Source organism: Colias philodice, chromosome 5, assembly GCF_061535455.1.
Source record: "Colias philodice isolate Cphi_HAF_F1 chromosome 5, ilColPhil1 Martin Lab GWU primary, whole genome shotgun sequence".
In the NCBI taxonomy this organism is placed as follows: Eukaryota; Metazoa; Arthropoda; class Insecta; order Lepidoptera; family Pieridae; genus Colias; species Colias philodice.
Window position 1 is genome coordinate 8,514,208 of NC_143090.1, and position 23,520 is coordinate 8,537,727.

Below are 23,520 nucleotides of genomic sequence, written 5' to 3' on the forward strand. Positions count from 1 at the left end.
TTATCTTATATTTGAACTAGGTATGTTTTTAAAAAAGGCGAAGGAACATAAGTAGTACCTACCTAAGAAATATTAGAAATTTTGTTGCGAAATTTACAGGACTTTTGTTTGACCTTGTTGTACCTGATTCAAAGAAAAAAAAATATGTAGATATTATTAGGTATAACACCTACCTGTCTGTCTGTGTATTATTATTATTGAAATGCGCGATCATTTCGTATATTTGTAAGTCCATTCATATGAGAGTAGAGTAAATTATGTAACATAAATTACACACATTATGAGATTTGATTTCAAAATTGACACAATAAATAAGACACATTCGTGCTTATAAATGAAACAAGTAAATACTTTTAAATGTTAGAGGTTTACCATTCAAACTTCAAGGCAAAACCTATTTTGCAACACCTACTGTGAACTAAATAGCAAGTTCATTCAGAACTAAATAAATGTATGCAAATGTTGAACTAATGTGTTAAAATCAAAGAGATAAATTAAGATCGTTCTTATCAAAAAACTTATCTATAAAACTTATCTATCCGTCTGTTTTTCTAAGTAAGCAAAAAACGACAAAAAAGGGAAAAGATTTTGTATCTATACCTATTCATAACGTGTCATTTATGCGTGGCTAACTTTTAATATAAACGATGTCGTATACCTATATATATGTATATTATTAACTAAAATCTAATTAGTTATCTTATTTCTTGTAACATATGCGTAGCTAATAACGGTTTGGCTATAAATATTCGCAGATTGCGATCATATCTAATAACATGCCTAATATTAACTTACTAATAATTACTAATATACTCGTAGTTATATTATCAAATTGTTCACATAAAGACAGTCTAATTAACCCACTAAAGAATCTTTGTCTTTTAATATTTTGTCTGCCATTGCTAAATTAAAGCATTTTTATACAACAAATGCACAAATAATTAATTCCAAAAGTACTAAAAACTCCAATCTCATTACGGCTTAATTTGTAAAACGAATCCCTCAAGACATCCAAAATCTTACCTCAACCGTGATCGCAACAAGTTATTAATCACTTAATGATTTACAACAAACGAATGGACTTTTCACTAATCTCTAAGGGCTGAGAGGAATTAGGCTCGATTCAAATACTACGCTTGTATTCCCGGGTTAACACTACCTTCTATGAAAATATTTTTACTCCCCTCATATTTTCAAAAATCTAATAAATTTCGCTTTGATGTATTCCTTTTTAGGAAACTTTATTTCGCTAATAAATTTAACTGAAAAGATTCGTAGAGAATATTCGAGAACAGTTCTGATGATAAAATAGCGTCTGAAAGAAATAGTAATCGATAAGGACAAGTCTAAAGAAACATAAATTAAGTGGGATAAATAAAATTCCCTGAAGTAACTGAATGAATAATAAGAAACTCAAAACTTTTACCGAATAATTTTAAGAAAATTAAGTAAGACAATAGCTGCGAACAAAACTGTTTCTTTTCATAATAGAATAAGAAAACAATTTCAAACTCACACGTTTAACATATTAAATTTTCTAATGTGTGAATATTGCATTGAATCTCTTATATATGTAATTAAGTTCACAATAGATAGTACGATAAATGTTTGCCAAAACAATAAAGTCTTCCAAGCGGAAAATATTGTCTTCCTAATTACCATTCCATGGTGTTTCTGTAGACGATTCATCTTAATTACTTTGAGCAACTTCATTATATTAAACGAAATATTTCGCAGAAAATAAGTGAAAGAATGATGCTCCTGCTAATACAATTAGCGCTGTCACTCTTTGTCGCTCTCTCAATTATGTTTTGATGTTGATTTAGCTTTAAATTTCGTCCCATTCTAAATGATTATTACAAAATGGATAGGGATTTTCGAGGTCCATTCATCAAGTTTTGTTAAGAATTATTCAATACGGCCTTTTGTTATAGACTTGTTTGTTGGCAGAATATAGGTAAGCAAAATGGTAGTCGTGTTTTGTTTCTTAATAAATTAGCTTGTTTGATGTAATTACACAATTCTTCGCTTGTTGATTAAAGTTATGATTTTATTTTGCCATACACCAAAGGGTACTTCATAGTTCATACATGGTTATGTACGGCATATGACAGTCATAACGGTCATAAGTCATAACAGTGCATGTCAGACGATAATAGTCAAAATGTTTACTGAGTCTTGGTACATTCATCGAAAATAATATCTGTATACACTGTATCTATTATTTGTCTGCCTTTAAAATCTATGTTTAAAACAAGTTGTATCTTTAACTAACTACCCACCCAGCATTGCTCGCAAATGTCAATGATCCTGAATTCGTAGGCGTATTTAAGACTTAGGAATTATGTTTAAAGTTTGAATGGAATTGTTAATAAGTGGACGCCCTTGACGCAAAGGGACAGCTGTTGCATTACAATAGTAATATTATTGTAATTGCGTGGGCTCAAAAAGGATTAATTGGTTGAAGCAACGGGATATAATTGGTAAAGGAAACTTGTCTGGTTTTTGTGAAAGGGCAGCTTGAGTTCAACGTTTTCGCAGGAAATGTAAAAAGTTCGCGTGCTTGCGTCGTACTGCGGATGCTATAAATTTATCTATACATGTAAATTCAATATAAGTATATACTATATAATAAAGGTATATTCTGTACAGTATTGGTGTAAACTGGCGACAACGCGCAAACGACCGGGCTCAGTGGCGTGCCATGACTGAGACCTATGTCCAGCAGTGGACAAGTGTAGGCTGACAATGATGATGATGATGATGATAGGTGTAAAAAATCGTAATTTATCGATATAGATATGTTAGGCGCTGACTCCACGAGCGAGAGAATCGCGGCGATATTATCGTCGTGCCACGTATTTCTATACACTCTCTATGGAACCGTCTCCACACAGCGATATTATCGCCGCGATGCGACGAGTGGCAATGAGCGCGCGAAACGTCATTACATCGTCGCTAGCCCGCCGCGACTAGCAGCGGGCTAGCGACGAGTGCGCAGCGGGCGCGCTGTCAAACGCAGCGGCATTTCAGCGTTGCCTCTGGTCTTCTCGTAGTTCTCTTCAAGGAAACGTGGCGATACTGTTACGAGTCGCCGCAGAAACGCTGCGATTCTGTTACGACTCACGACGATACGCGGCGGAATTATCGCTCGTTCGTGGAGATTATCCGACGATATAAGGGCGGACTCGTCGCGATTCTCTCGCTCGTGGAGTCAGCGCCTTAATGGCATTTCAAACTATAAAAAAATATAAATGTAATACTGATGTATCAGTATTGAAATCATACATCTACAGTTTATTCTTAATACGAAAGTGTAAATGGAAGTGTGAAAAAACTTATCCGAAATAGAACACAGATAAATTAAGACCTAGGTCCTAGACAAATACGCTAATTGTTGTCGCGACGACAAAGTTTATTTTTGCAATGGAACTAGAAGGACAAATATTTTTTTATTTATATAATATGTAATCAAACCAGCAGTTATATCCTCTAGAATAATGGTATTTGTACTGGGATACAGAATCGTCAATTGCTATTAATATGAAAACTCAACACAAAGTTACTTACTCGAAAATAGATATAAATTCTGCGTTTACTGATGTTAGGTATAACCGTATACGTAACAAAATGAAGGTATCAAAATCGATGTTATTGTAAATCGAGCACTAACTATTTAACTTAACGATACATCGATCGTTCGATATCCATCAGGATAAGAGTATTACGAGCAATTGAACCGAATTGAGTATCGTTAATGCGAGATCGATTATACGGTAATTCGGATATCGAGTACATATTAATCGAGAGCTAAGATGCGTGGGAATTAAATGGATACTCATTAGGGACATTGTTTTACAATTACTGTACTAGTTCCCACTGAACTGAATATGAGAGTTATATACCTAGTGGTGAATCTAATATATAAACTCGTGTCGCGGTGTTTGAAGTTAAATTTCTCCAAAACGGCTCTACCGATTTCTATGAAATTTCGTTTGCATATCGGGTCCAAGACGCAGGTTGATGAATGTCTTTGATAGTTCACATTGACAACATGAACCTGAAAGCCGTTCAAAATTTTATGGTAATAGGTACGCTCATTTTTGCCTCAATTCTTGAATTTGATAAAACTAACATTTTATCTTAATATCGCGCAAAAGTCAAGCCAAGTTGATACGTCTCTAACTATTTACATATAAATTGAACTTTTGTAGTTCCAAAAGTGCCTCATCAGGCAATACGCAAACAAAATAACAAAAACAACCAAATTATTCACACTCGTGTAATAACCAGAATTAGTCGCACATGCTCCTGCAGTAATTACCATTATTACGAATAGATAACCAACAGGGGAATCATACAAAACTCATGATCATAAACGGTACAATAACCGAAATTCACTCGTAATGAATTCAGAATTAACCAGCGAGCACCTATTTCAATGAAAATTACTTAATTAGAACCGTTTGGATCAGTTTCACATATTTTTGCACAAATCCAGAAGTATGGTCTAGTGATAGTTTTTATTTTGTGTTTGTTTAAATGTATGTTCACGAAATGGTGAAAATAACTAAAAGAACTGATAAATTAACAAAATGTTTAATTGAAACAATTATAGAGAAGTCAGAAGACCCATCTCATCCAGACAATTATCAAAAGAGACAATGCGACAAAGAAGGTTTATAGCTAAGAGTTGTCCTAACTAAATAATACGACTACTAATTTTTATTAAAAAAACGTTTTGGAATGACCTGCTGTATAATAAGTTTTGCCTGTGGATGATACTTCTATAGTTTTGCTTTATTTATTTTTTTCTTTCGTATGAAGGTATGGAAAAGATGGCTACACTAAAACCAGTCTACAAAGCTATCCTTTGCATGTTGTTGTCTTTGTTTGTAATTTCTCTCTAGTCATATGTTTGTGTAATTAATACTTTTAATATTAAAAAGCAATGGACATTCACTCGTTTGAAATTAATTAATATTTTCAGAATGGATAATATTGAAAAATATGTTAATTTCATAAAACAATTAAACAATATACATGTTGAATTTTGTTTCAGTTTCTCGCATGTTCAACTTCAGAACTACTTTAGTTCAGAAATTATAATTACGTTCAATGTACAGAGTAATGGAGGTCAGTGTACTGGTACCTGTCAAAATGTTTAATTACCCAATACTCAATTTCTTAATAGCAAACAGAGGCGGGTCGGCAAAGTTCATATGACTCATGGTTCAAATAACTACCTATGTATGTAATTACGTAGATACTTGGTACAAACTTCACGTTTTCTATAAATTATATATATTTCTTTCGGAAGCGGATGTTGTGTACATATTTGCGAATATTAATAGCTGTTTAATACCTTTGTACTTTTAGGTCAATTTTTATTGGATGTATGTGTCAAGCGCCGACTCGTAAATCATTTATTTATTCATAAATATTCCACCCAACGATGTGCGATTCAAAGTATACGTACGTATTGGTATAGGTATTTGGCTATCTTTTAAACTTGTCTAGGTATCTTATAAAACAATATGAATTTATTTAAAATTAAATCAAAATATTCCGCTTCCAAAGGTATAGATTTTGATAATTATGTCATATTATAGACATCTTTTAGTACTATAGGTACAATGTACGCATTTATTCTAGGCCATACTATAAACTATTTTTGTTCCGAATTTCGTATTGATCCGATTTTCCATTTTTGCGTGAAAATAACAATTATAATACAGAAATTACAAAAAAGATCACAGAATTTAAAATTCGTTAAAAAACTTAGTAGACGATGCTTTTATTTAACACTGATTATATAGTTTTTAATGAATATGAAATGGCTGGCAACATAAACATAATAACTTTACAAAAAGTAAAAGAAAATCGTATTAGCTAGGTTTTATACCTTTGTCTTTTTAAGCCTATTGTAATTAGGGCATGCACCCGGGTTTACCCGGTTCTGAAAAACCCGGGTAAACCCGGGTTTTTTGATGATCTTGAGAACCGGGTCTGAATAGTATGAAACCCGGTTCTCCCGGTTCCGACCAAAATATTAAAATATGAAGTATTATTTATATTTTGCTGCATTATTTTAACAAATTTATTGTATCTGGCAACGTCAGACTCACGTGCATCGCTAATTTTCGTGCCGCGCCTCAAGTGTGGCTCTGATTGGTTGTCTAACCTTAGATGCTATAAGTTTCCTACGGTTGTATTACCAAAAAAAAAAAAAATTAGGCTTCGAAAATGACAAAAATTAGGCTACAGAAATATTTTTATTAGATTTGTCGTGAATTTGAAAAGCTGTTGATTCTACTGTTTCATACAATGATCCAGTCATGTTTTTTTTTTGGTATCAAGCTGAAATTTATATCGAATACTCAAGTCTTCGGTCCCTTTTTAAATGTGAAAAAGTCAAACTAAAACACAAGCCAACGCATCAAAAAATACAGCCGTAAATGCTGAAAATTTTCGCAAATTTTTCGCGACATCCGCATGGGACTCAAAACCTACAGCTGGGGCTTTTCATGAACACAGAGCCTTTAAATTTGGTAAAAGTAACGTCTTATAACACAGTTATAGGAAAAATTGCTAGAAACAAAAATTTTAAAGTTACAACATGATAAAAAATAGGTTTGTTTGGAGCCCTCGGAGCACGAGTCCGACTCGCACTTGGCCGGTTTTTTGCTTTACAGTTTGCAGTTAATGAATAAGGTTTAAGTTTATTTTATGTGCTATTATGATAAAAAGGTACTTTACAAGACTGATAAATAAAGAGAAGTATTGAAATTTTGTTTTTTATTAATTTAATAAAATAAGACACAAGCCGCGTAAAATAAAAGGCCCATCAGGTACTTTTACAGTTACTTTTGTTTAATTTCATATTTTTTTCCGAAGTATTATAAAAGAACCGGGTAACCCGGTTCTACCCGGTTCTGAGCTCGATTTGGAACCGGGTTTCAGAAACTTGGAACCGGACTCGGTTCTGCATGCCCTAATTGTAATGCCTTGAAGCGCAAAGCCATATAAATTTCTTTGCATACTCTCACTTGAATTACATATTTTTTATTCGTTTTTCTAAAAATAATCGTTAAATCTCAGGATTCTATATATATATTAGCTTTCTTTGAGAATTGCTTTCTTAAATTTCACATCAAAGCAAGTGGTAATTTTTTGTATACATATTTAAATTAAAATTCAAGGTCTCAATGAACAATTGTACTTGGAAATAAATACTAGCTAAAACCGGTTTTACGACAGGCAATACGGACATTGAACCCCAAATTTTTACTGCAATAAAGGTTTTTTGTTGTAGATTGCCAAGAAATTATGCGTTCAGTCTTATGTAATGATGCTTTATAATAATGTTACAAAAAATTGTTGTTCATAATTTAATTTAGCTATTGAAAAAGTAACCCAACATGGGTTATTACTTATTACCATTATAACTGCCAAATTTGATCAAAATGTTGAGCGAATAAATTTAGCAAGCTGGACTGACGATCAGACCTTCTGATGTCGTTTTTAATTAGAATAACTAAGTGTTAACATAATTTAAAACTTAACAAAGTACATCTACTGCTTGATTAATCTAGGTGTACCTACATAGTAATATCTAGGTATATAGTGTGTGCATACACCTGGATTCACATGAGTGTTTTTGAATGAAACAGGAATTTATATCAGCGACGATTTTTCCGCGATAACGTGGCGCGCACGCGAGCATAGCCGCGGACAAATAGCGAGTAGATTATTTTGAATCAGCAACAACAATTGAGAATAAAATAAACAGCATATTGCAAGGAATACCTTCAACTCTTCAATTCCCATGTCTAAATTAATAGCAATTTTGCATTTCTCTTTTACTGAAATACTTTAGATACATCTGGCGAAGACAAAAACAAAGAACAAAAAAATTAATTCTACCCCCCATTTATTTTATGGGGGTGTCACCTACAGGTGACACTGGGCATTGTTTTAACTTAGGACTCTAAAGGACTAACGAGGTTTTTCTTTTTTTGTTAGGAATAAAATATCGTTTTTTATTATAATAATATTTATTTATGAACAAGTAGAAAAAAAATACATAACTTATTTTTTGTGGAACATGTACCAACACTTTACAAGTAAACCGATATTGCACTTGGCGCACATTTTTCTAGTGCGTTGGTGATAGTACCTGCATCTTCACTGTGAGCAATCGACTGCCGAGTGGTCGTCCACAGTTCCAGCACTCCTCACTTCTGTGGGCACTCTCATTTGTGCTGAAACACCCCAGACAGAATTACGGTTGCTACATTCCGCTGGAAATCGTAGTAGGTCCAGTTAGTTTCCATCAGCCCTTTGATCAGCCATGCATTTTGGCAAGCTGCTTTTATGCCAAAACCCGTTTTTTATCCACAAATCCAATGCGATCTACTTTTATGATAGGATCCAATCCGTGTTAGTTGGATACGATGGTAACGATGCTGTTGTCATGCCACTTGGCGGTAATAATTTCATCAGAAGCTTTCTAATATCTTTTTTCTTCGGTAGTTATTTCGACTTGTTCTTCCTCGTCATGTACACAATTTTCTCCAGAGACGGAAGTTCTATTTTGACATTATACTTGTGACCAAAACATGCGACTAAAAATGAAAAATACTAGCGTCATTTTCGTCTCCACTATCTTCGTCAGTCACCACACCATCATCAGGAGGAAATAAAATAATATCGCCTGGGTCTTCTCCGGCGTGCAACTCCTCGGCAATCTCATCTAACGTCAACCTGTAATACGTAAATAAACTCTAAAACAATATCACGACATAGCAATTAGACAAAATATAAACAACAGTCTTGTTATTACTTACAATGAATTCGGAATAATAAAGTTATTATAATGCCCAGTGTCACCTCCAGGTGACACGGCATATTTTCAGTGCTGTAGTGAAGATGCTATTAGTTATTTTTAGCATAAAATATATTTATATTATAGATAATACATTCATTTATTATATATAATAAGAAAAAAAAGCAATACTTACTGCCGGTACATTGTTATATCACTTTATACTTCAAGGAATCACACAAACTCTGACTACTTCAAGTACGCGCGAAACAACTAAACAAATTTGCTAAATATCATAAGGTTAGCTTTGCTAGAAAAAAAACATGAATAGTTCAACTAATAAGCTTAGCTACAAACGTGGTAGAATTAAAAAATAAATTTTCATGTGGTAGAAAAAAAATATTAAACTACTGTCACCTACAGGTGACACTGGGAATTGAAGGGTTAAATAAAATTAAAAAATAAAAACTCGAATCATTCGTCTAATAAAACTTCTAATATAAAATGTCAGAAAACTTAATATAACGATAAACGCCCCTGCACGTTTGAAAGTACATACACGTGAATGTCTGTCGGGTCCTTGTCAGATAAGGAATAAAATAAAAAAAAAAATTAAAAACCATTGCATTACTAATTAGTAATTATCATTTGTCGTCTAATTATTATACTAATTAAAATGTAAACGTTACAACTGGTAGTAACAGTCTAGATCTAGTAAGATGTGATCACCTATTTGCCCATAAATAACATCATAGGTACATAAAAGGGAACGTAGGATTACGTATTTAAGTACTTACTTCGCAATTACACAAGTATTATGTTCAAATAACTCCATTACACATAAAAACTATCCATTTTCAAATAAACCTTAGGTTTATTTAAGGTTACATCATTAAAATATCATCTAGAAACCATACTATATTATCATATATGTACACCGACACAAACACACACACAGGTATAAAGCTCACACACACAGGCAAGTTGGAATGTGTTCTAAGAAATATGATGGGCTCGCCATCTCATCTAAAAATTATTATTATAGTGCCATTAAATTCTTGTGATTGGCCTCAACAATAAATTTAAGACGAAATTTAGGGTCTGTTTCACAATATTAGATCTTACAATTTATGATTTATCCATTCATTATGGGTAATAGGAGAAAATTACTTTTGTAATCTAGTTTAAATCCCAATTAAGACATTTAAGAATTATTGTCTGGTAGATATAACATTTAAAATAAAATTAATTAATTTCTTTAGATCTCCTATTCTTTAATTTTCAGATATTATCCAATTATGTGTGTAGGTATGTGAAGTGGATACCTTTCTATTGATAATTTTTGAATAAGTGAAATAACTATGATTTTTATATCCACGTATAATTTCAACTTTTAGATGACTAATAATTGTCTATGGACATGTTTATTTATCTATGTCAAATTAAAAATAGAAAACCGCAACAATTCTCCGATCCAAATTCTAAAATGCATTTTGATGCGTGGTTTATGTAGGTTATACTTTAGTATGGTTTTGATAACTCATTTATTATAGTTTATAATCTTTATTACAAATAACACTAAACTTTGATATCATATTATCTGATTGGAATCCATAAAACACATTGATGACGTCATTCTATAGATTATCTGTGACACCAAGTGCCAAATATTTATTGTTACAATATTATACATTCTTATCAGATAAAGTACCTACTTTAATCGTGACTAAGAATAATCTTCCTAGCAACCTTGGTTCCGTGTTATATGACGTCCATTTTTATTTATAGACTAGCAATGCCCTGCGGTTTCACCCGCATAGATGCGATATCGTTAGAGTGAAAAGTCTACTATAGGCCGGACTATAGGTTTAATTTTTAATCACATGAAAATCACCTTTACCCCGTCCCGCACTACGGCCTTTGTTTTTTTTTTTTTGTTTTAGTGGGGAAATCTTTCATAGATACCCACGGCCTCCGGGGGAGGGGCCGTGGGTTATGTCGGATTCCTACCGACCAAAACCCCACTGTGTTCCGTCAAGACGCATATTGGTAGAATTCCTCCGTGACCCCCGCACTACGGCCTGCTCGAACAGTATACCTACTATTTTCTGTAGATTGACACTTTTAAAAATTCGTTATATCTTTGGAATGGAATATCCAATTCTTTTCATTTAAAAAGTATTTTGCTGGTATTGAAACAGTCTATAATAAAACATCATTTAATGGGATAAGGATTAATATATGTGTATGGATAACATGGTTTGAATACTGTCGGCACTTCTATTTACTTTGAAAACGTAAAAAAGTTGTTGTAGTAACATAACTACTGAAGATGGACATATGGTATCGCGGACTTTCTTGTAGATATTGATCCATTCTATAATACCGTAGAACATTTTTTTGTTCTATCTTCAATAGATTCCGCAGCGCACGCGATGACAGAAGTTTTATTGAGGATTTTTTTACACCTTGGGTTACATTATTGCATTTTTGGTAAGGATCTCTAATTTTTTTGAAAATGCAATATAGCCTATGTTGCTCAGTAAAGATGCAGCTTTCTAATGGTGAAAGAATTTTTGAAATCGGTCCAGTAGTTTTTGCGTGAAAACCATACATACATACATACATACATACATACTTACAAACTTTTCCTCTTTATAATATTAGTATAGATAGATACTTAGATAATAATTTTTCGCAACATTGCGACAACATTTTGTTTTTAGTGGAAATTCTTCATATTTTAAATAGGCAAAGGTAAGCATCGGTATACTACATATATGAATAATGTCTTAATAGCCATAGCATTATTAATTATTATAGCAGATTGAATGAGATTGTAAGAAGTATAATTGCCTGAAAGTACCATAATTTAAGTAATATGCTAAACTGAAAGCAATTTCAAAAACAGATGTATAAAAATAAAAATACGCCACGTATTTTTGCGAAAATATTATTATAACCTTAGTAAAATTGCAAGTATTTTAAAAATAAACGAAACCTTTTGTAAAATTATTATAAAATATGTTTAATATTAGTAGGTAGTTAGGTACTTTAAAAATGTCACACGTGAATGTCAGTGGGTTACACAATTCTTGACCTCGTTAACCTAATTAAGGTGTCCGGATCTTATAATTATACTATTTTATAATTACTGTAATAGAAAACTTACGTCACATTGTAGTTACTTTCTTTATCAATTATATTTAAATTATACATAGTTATTCTATAATCTAATGACACAATAAATATAGAGTAGCATTTGAGTAAACATGTTCAAATAAATGTACAAAACGACGAACTTCCTTATATTCACTTCTTTGACCTATTTTCATCTAATTAAGAATAGGATTATAAGTTATAACCAAAAATTATAAGGATTCATCGCCACTATCGTAAACATATTGCATAATATCAAAAAGGTGAGTAAGCAATGTATTTCGAATGACCTAAACATTTTTATCACTTCTACGCAAGCATTTCTCACTTACGAGATAGCATTATATGCAATGTCCGGGATTGAATTATCTCAAGCACTACATACCGTTTACTACATTATACGTATACATAGTACAAATCAAAGTCGCTTTCTGAATGTCCCTAATGCTTAAATCTTTTAAACTACGCAACCGATTTTAATGCGGTTTATTTTAATAGATAAAGTGTTTAAAGAGGAAGGTTTTAGTATATAATTTAGATAAAGCGGACGAAGCCGCGGGCGGAAAGTTTGTAATAGTGTAAACTCTAAACATTACTACATTAAGGAATGCTAAGGACGCGTCAAAGAAGTCAACATACAAGTATCGTGTTTAACTGGAACACTAACAATTACACTTGAACTAACAAACGCAGAGATGCTAAACGGATAGAATACCGTTACTATCTTTTGTCTAGACTGATCGACAGGGCATTCACTTTTGATCCCGTATACATTATTGCATCGTGTATTCTAATACGTAATGAATATTGCTATTTGTGTCGTGTTCTTTTATTTACAACGGGGATTTGTTATTTGCTGAAAGATAAATGATATTGAAATCTTGGACCTTTTGGTTCAGTCAAGCGTGGTTAATTTGTTTACAAAGAGATGGATTAGTCTTCTTTTGATAGCTTGCTTTTTATCAATTTTGGGACGACTCAATAGGTACGCGTGGTAATTAAATTCTTCAGTTGCGTTCTATTTATTTACTGATACAGCATAATATCACTTTGAGTAACTAAACCCTAGATATCATCAATCGATATGTGTCTATTAAAACTATTTAGATAAGGGCGATAAGCAAAAATAATGACGATCATCATCCATGAATACCCACGCGTAAAAAAAATTTCTACACTGTCCATAAATGTTTTAGTAAAAACTATTAATATAATTCACAAACTTTTTAAGAATGCTTATTAATTAATTTTTCGCCTTATTTATACCTTACAATTCAAAAAGTTGACAAGATCCCGAGGAATAAATTAAGGGAAATAAAACCTTAATTTTTTAAGCGTAAAATCCAAATTTAACAAACTTCCAGATAGGATAAGGAAAGGCAGAACTAAGATGCGAAACAAGCAGAATCTTCGCTCGTCAACGATATTATTTGATGACGACACGATTTTTAACCAGTTTCAAACTTCACAATTCGGCTGACTTTGTTACATTTCCCAATAGCCCTTAGTAATGACATTTCTTGTAATTGGTTTATTATTTCCGGGGAAATTTTGACGTCAATCGCTGTTAATTCTGGAAAGAATATTTTAAGGAAACGTTATGAATAAAATGTCTAATAACTCACTAAAAATAGTACGACCAACAGTTATAGTCATTTATAGATAAACGCAATATAGTTGAAAATGGTTTCGAAAAACCACCAGACATCGAGTCGGACCCAAACTGATCAACCAATGCAAAAGGAAAATATTTCAACTTAAATATCTTTTAATTCGAACCTAAATCAAGGCATTTTACCTTACGCATAACAAAATGGCCACGAAATAGTGTTCAACATTAATTACTCCAAATGCCGTCACTTCAAACAAACGTATTCATTAAACAACCAGTTTTCGTAAAACAAACACACATTGTACGTTTAATTAAGAATCTTCTGCTTTATTAATTTGCTCTTCGTGTTTTATGTTTAACGCTTTGTTATATTTACGGTGCATGTGTATCTTTATTTATTTAGTTACATTTAATATACAGCTAAGGCGCTGACTCCACGAGCGAGAGAATCGCGACGAGTCCGCCCTTATATCGTCGGATAATCTCCACGAACGAGCGATAATTCCGCCGCGTATCGTCGCGACTCGTAACGGTATCGCCACGTTTCCTTGAAGAGAACTACGAGGCAACGCTGAAATGACGCTGCGTTTGACAGCGCGCCCGCTGCTACTCGCGGCGGGCTAGCGACGATGTAATGACGTTTCGCACGCTCATTGCCACTCGTCGCATCGCGGCGATAATATCGCCGTGTGGAGACGGTTCCATAGAGAGTGTATAGAAATACGTGGCACGACGATAATATCGCCGCGATTCTCTCGCTCGTGGAGTCAGCGCCAATATCCGAGTTATTGCTAAATGCTAATGGCTTTTGTTGGGATGGTTTTATTTACTGTTATTTATTTACAAGCTGAGCTTATGATGTAGAGAATCATACTGTATACCTTTACTTATTTTTATCTCGAATAAATAAACTGTGTGTACCTATTAGGTACTGTAGGAATATCGCAAAACATATTTAGCCGACAGCCATCCCTATCACATATTTCCATAATTTCGGAAGTGTTTAATTCAAATAGATAACAGTAGAAACGAATAAAACTAGTTAGTATTATACGCAGACCTCAACTTTGTATTGAAGTTGTATTTATGACCCGTTTCATATACGCCAATTCTCATAAAGACTGTTGAAAGGTATAGTGGATTCAATATAGAATCTATCATAATTGTAGGTTTTCGATAAGTCGATAGGTTTTCGCCTTATTAAATATATTTTACTTCTGTGACCATAAACCATAACATTTTATATCATTAGTCAATAATATTAAAAAACTCATACATCAACAGTATTTTCAAATCCCCGCTGACGGCAGACGGAACCGAGCTCTGTCGAAGTTAAACTACCGTGAGATATATCAGTGACCTGTCAGATACCTGGTTATTGATAGACCCAGGGGATTAACCCTTTAGTTCATAGTTGAGTGCTAAGTTACACGTCAGCCCCCTGGCTTGACGGAGATAAGATTTCGAGCCGAATTTGAAACAAAGTTGTCCGTTCCAATCACAATCATAGGAACTGGTAGAACATAATAAAACATTGGAATTATTTCATTGTACATTATTTTAGCCCGTTAGTTAAGGGACAAGTTTAAATTATTTAGGTATATGTATAAATATTAAATACCTATAAATACAAATGTATTATATTTGATCTTCAGTATTATTGTCTCTTTTTGTTGTGAATGATGAAATGAAATATCGCTGATTTTGTTATATAGAACGATTCACAAGCGATATGTGTTTCGAGTATATTATGGCATTTCGCCCTTCAAAAATAAATTATCTACTTTCGTAATTTAGATTATTTAATTCCGTGTTCGACTTTATCACAAAGTAGGTATTTAATTTATTAATGTATTAATAATTTGCTAAACATGATACCTATTGGAATTATCATTAATTTTACAAATACATATTAGTAATGAAAATGATAATCGAGCTAATCTTTTCCATCGCATGAGGCATCCTTTATTGACAACAAATCTTATATATAAAAATTAATCGCAAAATGTGTTGGTAAGCGCATAACTCGAGAACGGCTGAACCGATTTCGATAATTCTTTTTTTATTATATTCCTTGAAGTACGAGGATGGTTTTTACGTAGAGAAAACGTAAATATGTACCACGGGCGAAGCCGGGGCGGACCGCTAGTTTGTTATAAAAACTAATAAGTTTTTCTAACAAATTCTTCTTGGATGAGAAATTTAAACCTCAATAAAAACAAAACAAAATTGTTTTTACAACAATATTTATAGCTCGGAAAAAAAATTTCAATGATATTTGATTTGTTGGATTCGTCTCCGCACCGAATAGCAACATTGAAATTTTCTACATAAAAGTTACGAACAAAATAATGATGATCCGAAACGACGTGGGGTCAGCTAGTTAAAAATAAAATCCATAATAACATTTAAACTTTTACGCATACCTAACAACCAAAAAGTTCCTTTGAATTTACACTTTCTTTACGCTTTATTTAGCGTTGAATTATTTAAATTATTATATATAATATAGGTTTCAGTACTTAATTTTTAGTTACTTAAGTATATACATACATACTCTCATTTACACACTCACTCACAACAGACTACACACCATACCTACACCTACACTCATCACAATAGTATTTTGTTTATTATTTTAACGTATATCTTTTCCTCCTACTTTCTTACTCAATTTTCTTTGTCACATGTTTATTATAATAATTCTATTAATGGAATTCCTTTTCATTGGCGTATTGTTCAATTATTATGTAATTATTGTAAGAATAGCTGTAAGGAATCAGAAATAAATAAATAAATTATGTCGGTACAAAGCTACTTTTTATCTGTAAACTGTCTCTGACTTACTGACTCTCAACTTCAACTAATCCCAAAAAAATATCACGAAACTATATTGAATTCAACACTTTCTATTGTATAAACAGTGCCAATGCAATATTTACGAAAACAATACCTATTTAAATCATCCCTTGAATTGTTTACACAAAATGTAATAAAATTCGCGAAATTAAATTGCATACGATTTAATAGCATTTAAATCAATACTTTAAACATAATTAACGTTTTTGTTTATTTAATCTACTTTGTTAAACATTATACTAAAATTAAACTAGGTAAAGCTACTATACTACGTAGTTTAAAGTTTTATTGTACGTGTTAATAAAGATATTTAAAAAAAATATTTAAAAAAACCTTTGCCACCTACCTAAATGTACCTAAAATTAAAATTCGAAGAATCTATAACCATAAAAATTTAAAATTTAAGTTAAGTTAAAATTTAAGTCTACCATCACCGCGATATGCGTAAACGACACATTACCACATAATATACGCATTTCGTATTTTAAATATTGTATAGTCAAGTCAAGGCACCTATTTCTTAATTATTTGGAATCCAATGTCGTAATCACGTTATCACGCGGGTTTGTTGAACCAAGGTCGAACTTGGAATTATCTAGTTGTTAATTAGACGATCGTTAGCGAAATAACTTCATTGAGACTTGGTTTTCGTTTGTAAATGTAAATACATATGTAGTACTTTTGATTACAATGTTTGTTGTTATTTTCCAGATTACTGATTTAAAAATGCGTAAAACCAAATGCAAAAATATAGCGGTAGTAATTATATCACAAATCACAATTTTGTTTTATTATCTAAGTACCTACTTTAAATTTAAGTACCTACTTACTGTAAAACTCTTTCCTTAATAAAGGTGATGTTCTTATGTATAAACATTGTTCATATGATTAGTTTATTACATCTAAAAATAAACATTACCTATGCCTACGTGACATCATTTTTAACAACAAATTAGGTAAATTCATTTTCAAACAGAAGTTTCCATAAAAATAAAACGAGTCAGAGACGCGGCTTTTTACCAGTATTAAATAAATATAATATTAATTTCTCAGTAAAAGTATCTTAGCTTGTGTAAAGTTGAACAATTAGTAAAAATATTTATCGTTGTCCTTCAGGTGTCGAGTTACGTTAAATTAAAATATATTTATAGCTAGAAGGAAAGTAATAAATTCTGTCGCTAAATTGAAATGTAATTGCTAGAAAGACAATAACAAAGGCACTAATTGAAATAAGAACATTCCAGAAAAAATAAGTTGCGACACTTTTTAAAAACAAACTAAAAGAAAAGCGAGCGTTTACCGAAAAGATTTTCATTTAAACTTGTTTACCACCGATTCGGAATGTTTATAAAACATTATGAATAGACAAATAAATAATAAGAGATATTCAATAACAATAATATTAAATCATGAGCAAATAAAAATATACAAAAGCATATCTTCACATCCGTTCATACATAGGTAGTAACTAGTACATGTATAATGTGGTTCATACTTGCGTAGATTATAATAAGGTATCAGCATCGAGTCGTAACTCGTAACAAATAGGTATGCGAAATGCGAATTTACCAAATGTATTGTTATTTTAATGCAATATAAAAAATAAAAATAAATGAGTACCTACGTACATTCCTCTAGGCGCGGGTCAAACACAAGCGGTGCGGGCGCGGGCGTGCCATAAGCGCGCCTCTTCAATCTGTTTTGCACCTCATCCTTCTTATACATTTTGTATGAAAGAATTTTGGACAGGCGTCGAGGCGGCACGCCACCGTTGCGCCGCGGGCGTACCGCAGGCGTACCGCAGGCGCGCTTCCCCCATCGCATCCAAATAGAGGTCAATTCACGGTCATACACAATCAAAAACAAATCGGGTGGTAGGAGACGGTAGCCTGTCAGTCAAAAATGTGTTCTCTCTGTGTGGAATTATATAGAGCTGCTATTACATACCCTTCTTCGTTTTGTTTTTAAAGGTGAATTGAATTAATCGATGAAATGATTTACACAGGTGATGGCAGTAGGGAAAGTGAAAATGAAGAAGAGCATAATGAAAGTTCCCATGTATTTACAATGTCAGAAATAAAGATAATCCTGATTTTGATTGTGTTTTTTATTTATTTGTAATTGTAATAATATTGTGGAATGATCAGTACTGTAAATACTTTTGAACTGAGATTTTAATGATAAGATTTATATGGTTTAAATGTAAACCTGTGTTTGAAAACCATATTTTATCTATACTACCTAATATTATAAAGAGGAAAGGTTTGTATGTATGTATGTATGTATGTATGTATGTATGTATGTATGTATGTATGTATGTATGTATGTATGTATGTATGTATGTATGTATGTATGTATGTATGTATGGTTTTCACGCATAAACTAGGTACTGGACCGATTTTGATGAAATTTGGCACAGATAATCTTTAGACCCTGAGAAAGAACATAGACTACCTTTTATTGCGAAATATGTACCACGGGCGAAGCCGGGGTGGACCGCTAGTACAATATAAATTTTGTGTTATTTTAACCTTCTTTTCTTCCATCATTACACCAGTACTACTTTAAAATTACTTTAAAAGTACTATAAAATTTTCCAAGTAAATTCCAACATTTTCAACAAAGATATATTTGCAATCGTGGGGTTATCCTCGCTATTTACTTACAAGGAATTATCAAAACAAAATCGTTACTTTCAAATTAATGTTAATCTCTTTTAGCACAAAAAACATAATTTTACTAAATTATGCATGAAGAAAATGCATTTAACCACTCTATATAAATATCATTTTCGGACGCCAACAGCGCGCCCGATGCGCGCCGGCAGCGCGCCCGAGGCGCGCCGGCAGCGCGCCCGAGGCGCGCCGGCAGCGCGCCGGCGGCGCGCCCGAGGCGCGCCGGCAGCGCGCCCGCGGCGCGCCGGCAGTGCGCCCGCGGTGCGCCCGATGCGCGCCGCGCCGCTTGTATATGTCCCGCGCCTTAGGTATGAAATTCCAATTGCTCATTAATTTATTTCTAAATATAATTACTCTTTAAACTTATTCTCAAAATCTGCACTTTGAAAACACAAGCTAAAATTAATTAAATATAATTTATCCCTTGCCTCCTTGAATTTTGATATTTAACCTCTCCGTCCTTAATCACGTTTAATAAGAATCATGGAGCTGTTTATATCATTAAAGCCAAGTTTAACTCAAACAGTGCGTTAATTAATTTTGGGTTAAATCCTATTTACGCATAAACATTACTTGTATAGGTAGATGACTATATTATATTTGAATAAGTTTCTTGCTAAATACTTTAGTTTCTACATGTTAAACTTGTATACAAATATTTGTTTATCCTACTGAATACAGCGAGTATGAAAAATCATAAGAGTCATTCTACAAACGAATGCTACATCTGTTGCATAACATTATACATAATATGTGTTTTCATAATAATTTATACGTACCTTCATAATAATTTATACGTACCTATTGCTTTATTATATACTTAAAAATAAAAACAATGATCACAAATACAATGATTTAGTGGATATAATTTAAAACATTTCTGACAAGCATTTCAATTCCCTCAAGTATAAAAAAATACCATTAAAGTGAACCTAAAATCACAATTTTAGGTTTAATACTAGGCGTTTCAATCTGGCTTCGCAACAATTTAGCGGTGATTTGTCGGCCTAAGCCTTAGAAATGTTTTCTTTATGGCCCTCGTAAAACTTTTTCATATCGCTCGCCGAAGTCGAATTTAATTTTTATCCGAAATGGGTTATTACGGAAATAATACAAGCGGTATCTTATAATAATATCTCCCTGGACTATCTCCATAGAGAAAAGCCAAGTGAGATATTTTTATAGTCTATAATTAAGTGCCAGAACCAAACAAAATGCAGTTTTAATTGCATTTCTCCTAACCTAGGAAAGACGGACGACGAGGACGGAAATTCCATTCCAACGATAGAACCTGAAAAATATCAAAACCGACATCAAATTTCCTGGGTTCTGAATTCAGATTTTGTGAGTTTGGGCTTTGCGGAATTTTGCTTACAATAGTTTCTGCTGGCTTGTTCTGCAATAACTTAGTAATGATATCCAATACTCCTGTGATAAATAAAAAAAAAGATATCAAGTTCAAGTTAAAAACAGTCGCGAACCAAATGCCTACACAAAATAACATTTTTAACGAATTTGATACCCAATATTACTTGATAATAACAGTACCCATTACCCTCTATTAATTTATTAATAAATGATACTTATCCACAATTTGATAATACACCCTTTCCACCACTAACAAATCAAATGTCAATACTAAAATAGTAAATGTAATTGCAATTTGCATTGTGTTAAATACCTAACTATTTATTTTGCGGTGACATTTTGTGGTTTGGCTTTATCCGATTTCAGCTAAACAACATTGTCATAGTTATTAGCTTTTAATGTTTGAACGTTGCAAGTACTTAACGATAATTAAATCAATCGTATTCATTAAAATTTCATACTCTCACTAATCCTAATAAATCGATAAAATCCTAATAATTATAAATGCGAAAGTATCTCTGTCTGTCTGTCTGTTACTCAATCACGCCTTAACTACTGAACCAATTTGCATGAAATTTGGTATAGAGATATTTTGGTACCCGAGAAAGGACATAGGCTACTTTTTACCCCGGGAAATAGGTAGGTGGTTTTATCCCGGAAATCCCACGGGAACGGGAACTATGCGGGTTTTTCTATGACTGCGTGGGCGAAGCTGCGGGTGGAAAGCTAGTTTATGAATAAATTACTAATGACGAAATGATAAAGGGAAGGCAAAAAGTACAAAATATTATGGGCCTTTGTAGATCGACGTTTCTCTGACCACTAATGACTTCAATTTTACATGTCAAGTGTTGAAGGTCGAAGTCCCTAAAATAGAAGAGTAATTCCACCAATACGATTTACAGTATTATTATTATACTATGAAAAGATAAAAGCAACTGAATAGGTATGAAATACTCAGTCTTGTAGGTAGATGAATCCTTAAAATATATAAATTTATAAATATAAATCCTTAAAATATTCTGAGATCTATAGAAAACCAAATAGCCTGAGTCTAATGCTGTTTGGAATTAGATAGCAACCACAGTCCGTAACCTTCCTCAACTAGACTTACTTACAATGCCCATTACCTTAATACCTATGATTACATTTCAAAAGCAATTGAATACAAGATATATTACCACAGTATTACCATACTATTGTAATACTGTGATATTACGTAATTTATATATTTAATACTTACTGGTGAAGGTCATTAAATTAAAATTCTTTGATTTTATCATGTTTATTGTCGTAGATACTGCAAAACGGTATGTGCCTAATTAGGTATTTCATTAGGTACCTAGGTAGGTACCTATAAATTTAATGTTTTTAGCAACTAATAATCTAATAAAATCAGAGACAGAGACCGTACCTATGTAAATCTATAACTATAATAGGTATTATAAGTTACTAATGGTTGTAATTTTTTCCACAGCATGCCGACTACGATTAAAATTTTGAATACGGTCTAGTAACCGACACACACGTGAGTACATAGGAAATAAATATTTAGTTGGTTTTAAAGTGCTTCACTATCAAAATATGTTGCCAGTTGGGGGTAATTACAAATTAAAACTACAGTCGGTTTAGTAGGTAATTTAAATTAGGTATTATGTACATTAATTAGAAATGATTTGATCCGGTTAAGATAAACAAAATCAATATAACCTAGTGTTATAAATACGATAAGCAATCCATTCACTGATACAAGACCTATTTATTATTATTGATGCGATAATGAATACGAATGGCACATTTAAAATTAAAATCATCAATGCCGACCTTTGGAACCGAAAAAATCATCCAATAATGAATAATGAAGTATGTACTGTATACTTACAGTTAAAATGCCGGTGACTTGAAAATCCAGTGATGATGTAAAACCAATTACAAAACTTTGTAAACACAAAATAAAAACACGCAGTATGTTTATATCACACTAGAAAGTAGCACAGATTATCGTCATTTTGCACTAATTCACATCACAAACACAAAAAAAGTTTTGTTTATTTCGCGATATCGTTGACGCGCACACTACGCACAACACACAACCTCATCGCACGAAGGTCGCTCGCTGACTGACTCGCTCCAAGAAAGTAAAATTCAATCTTCATTCGATTACTGAACGAATGAATGGTAAATCGTAACCATGAAATATTGTTTTTGCTTCTACTATTTTTATATAATTTTAAACTTATATGATACGTACCTACCTATCTATTGGAATTATTTAATGATAGTGTTTTTAAAATCAGTTTCCACTCGAAGAAAATATTACAGATAATCCTAATTAAGGTACCTACTTACTACTTATATTAATAGATAAGTGTAACAATTTTAATAAACCTAGATATAGCTATAAGTAAAAAAATACACAACAACGTTTATCGGATATCGCTAAAGACATGATAGCTGAATCCTAATTGTTATTTATTTTCGATTACCGTAAGAACTAAGAACCACCTAGTCAAGTGGTTTGTCCTGTGTAGGTAGGTATCTCATGTAGTTACCTATGTTTGTTATGCTTCCACGGGAAAACTATTGGACAGATTTTGATAATAGGTAGGTATTTGACAGTGATGTAAGTTGTAACTTATACCATAGTAAAGAGAAGTTGTATGAAATTTTAAATACCTACATATATACCTACTTATCAAATAAAATACTATGACAGATACCTGCATTATGTTTCCACAGTAGTATGGTATTTTCTTTGTATGCCTATAAATATATCCACATTCCACAGCAGAAAAAAGTGGAAAACAACATGTACATGTAACTCAATGGAAAACAATGGAAATGTTAAAATAGTGCATTACGAAACATTACGGACCTAGCGTGTATTATGATACTTAATACATATAAATACCTAATACTTTTAATAATTACCTAAATCCTGAACGAGGGAAGAGAACATTATTAATTATTATTTTATTCATTAATTACGCCACACCCTGTATATTATAGTTTTCCATCCT

General features: G+C 32.5%; 1 protein-coding gene across 6 annotated transcripts in view; it reads right to left on the reverse strand.

Annotated features, from left to right (window-relative positions):
* LOC149488546 (inactive angiotensin-converting enzyme-related protein-like) overlaps window positions 1–22,636 on the reverse strand; it is a 141,041-nt gene extending 118,405 nt beyond the window's left edge. For all 6 annotated transcript variants that reach the window (XM_089695120.1, XM_089695118.1, XM_089695119.1 and 3 more), the window contains exon 1: window positions 22,383–22,636. The gene's annotated coding sequence lies outside the window, so the exon portion shown is untranslated. The remainder of the gene's footprint in view (window positions 1–22,382) is intronic.
* Window positions 22,637–23,520: the final 884 nt, after the last annotated feature.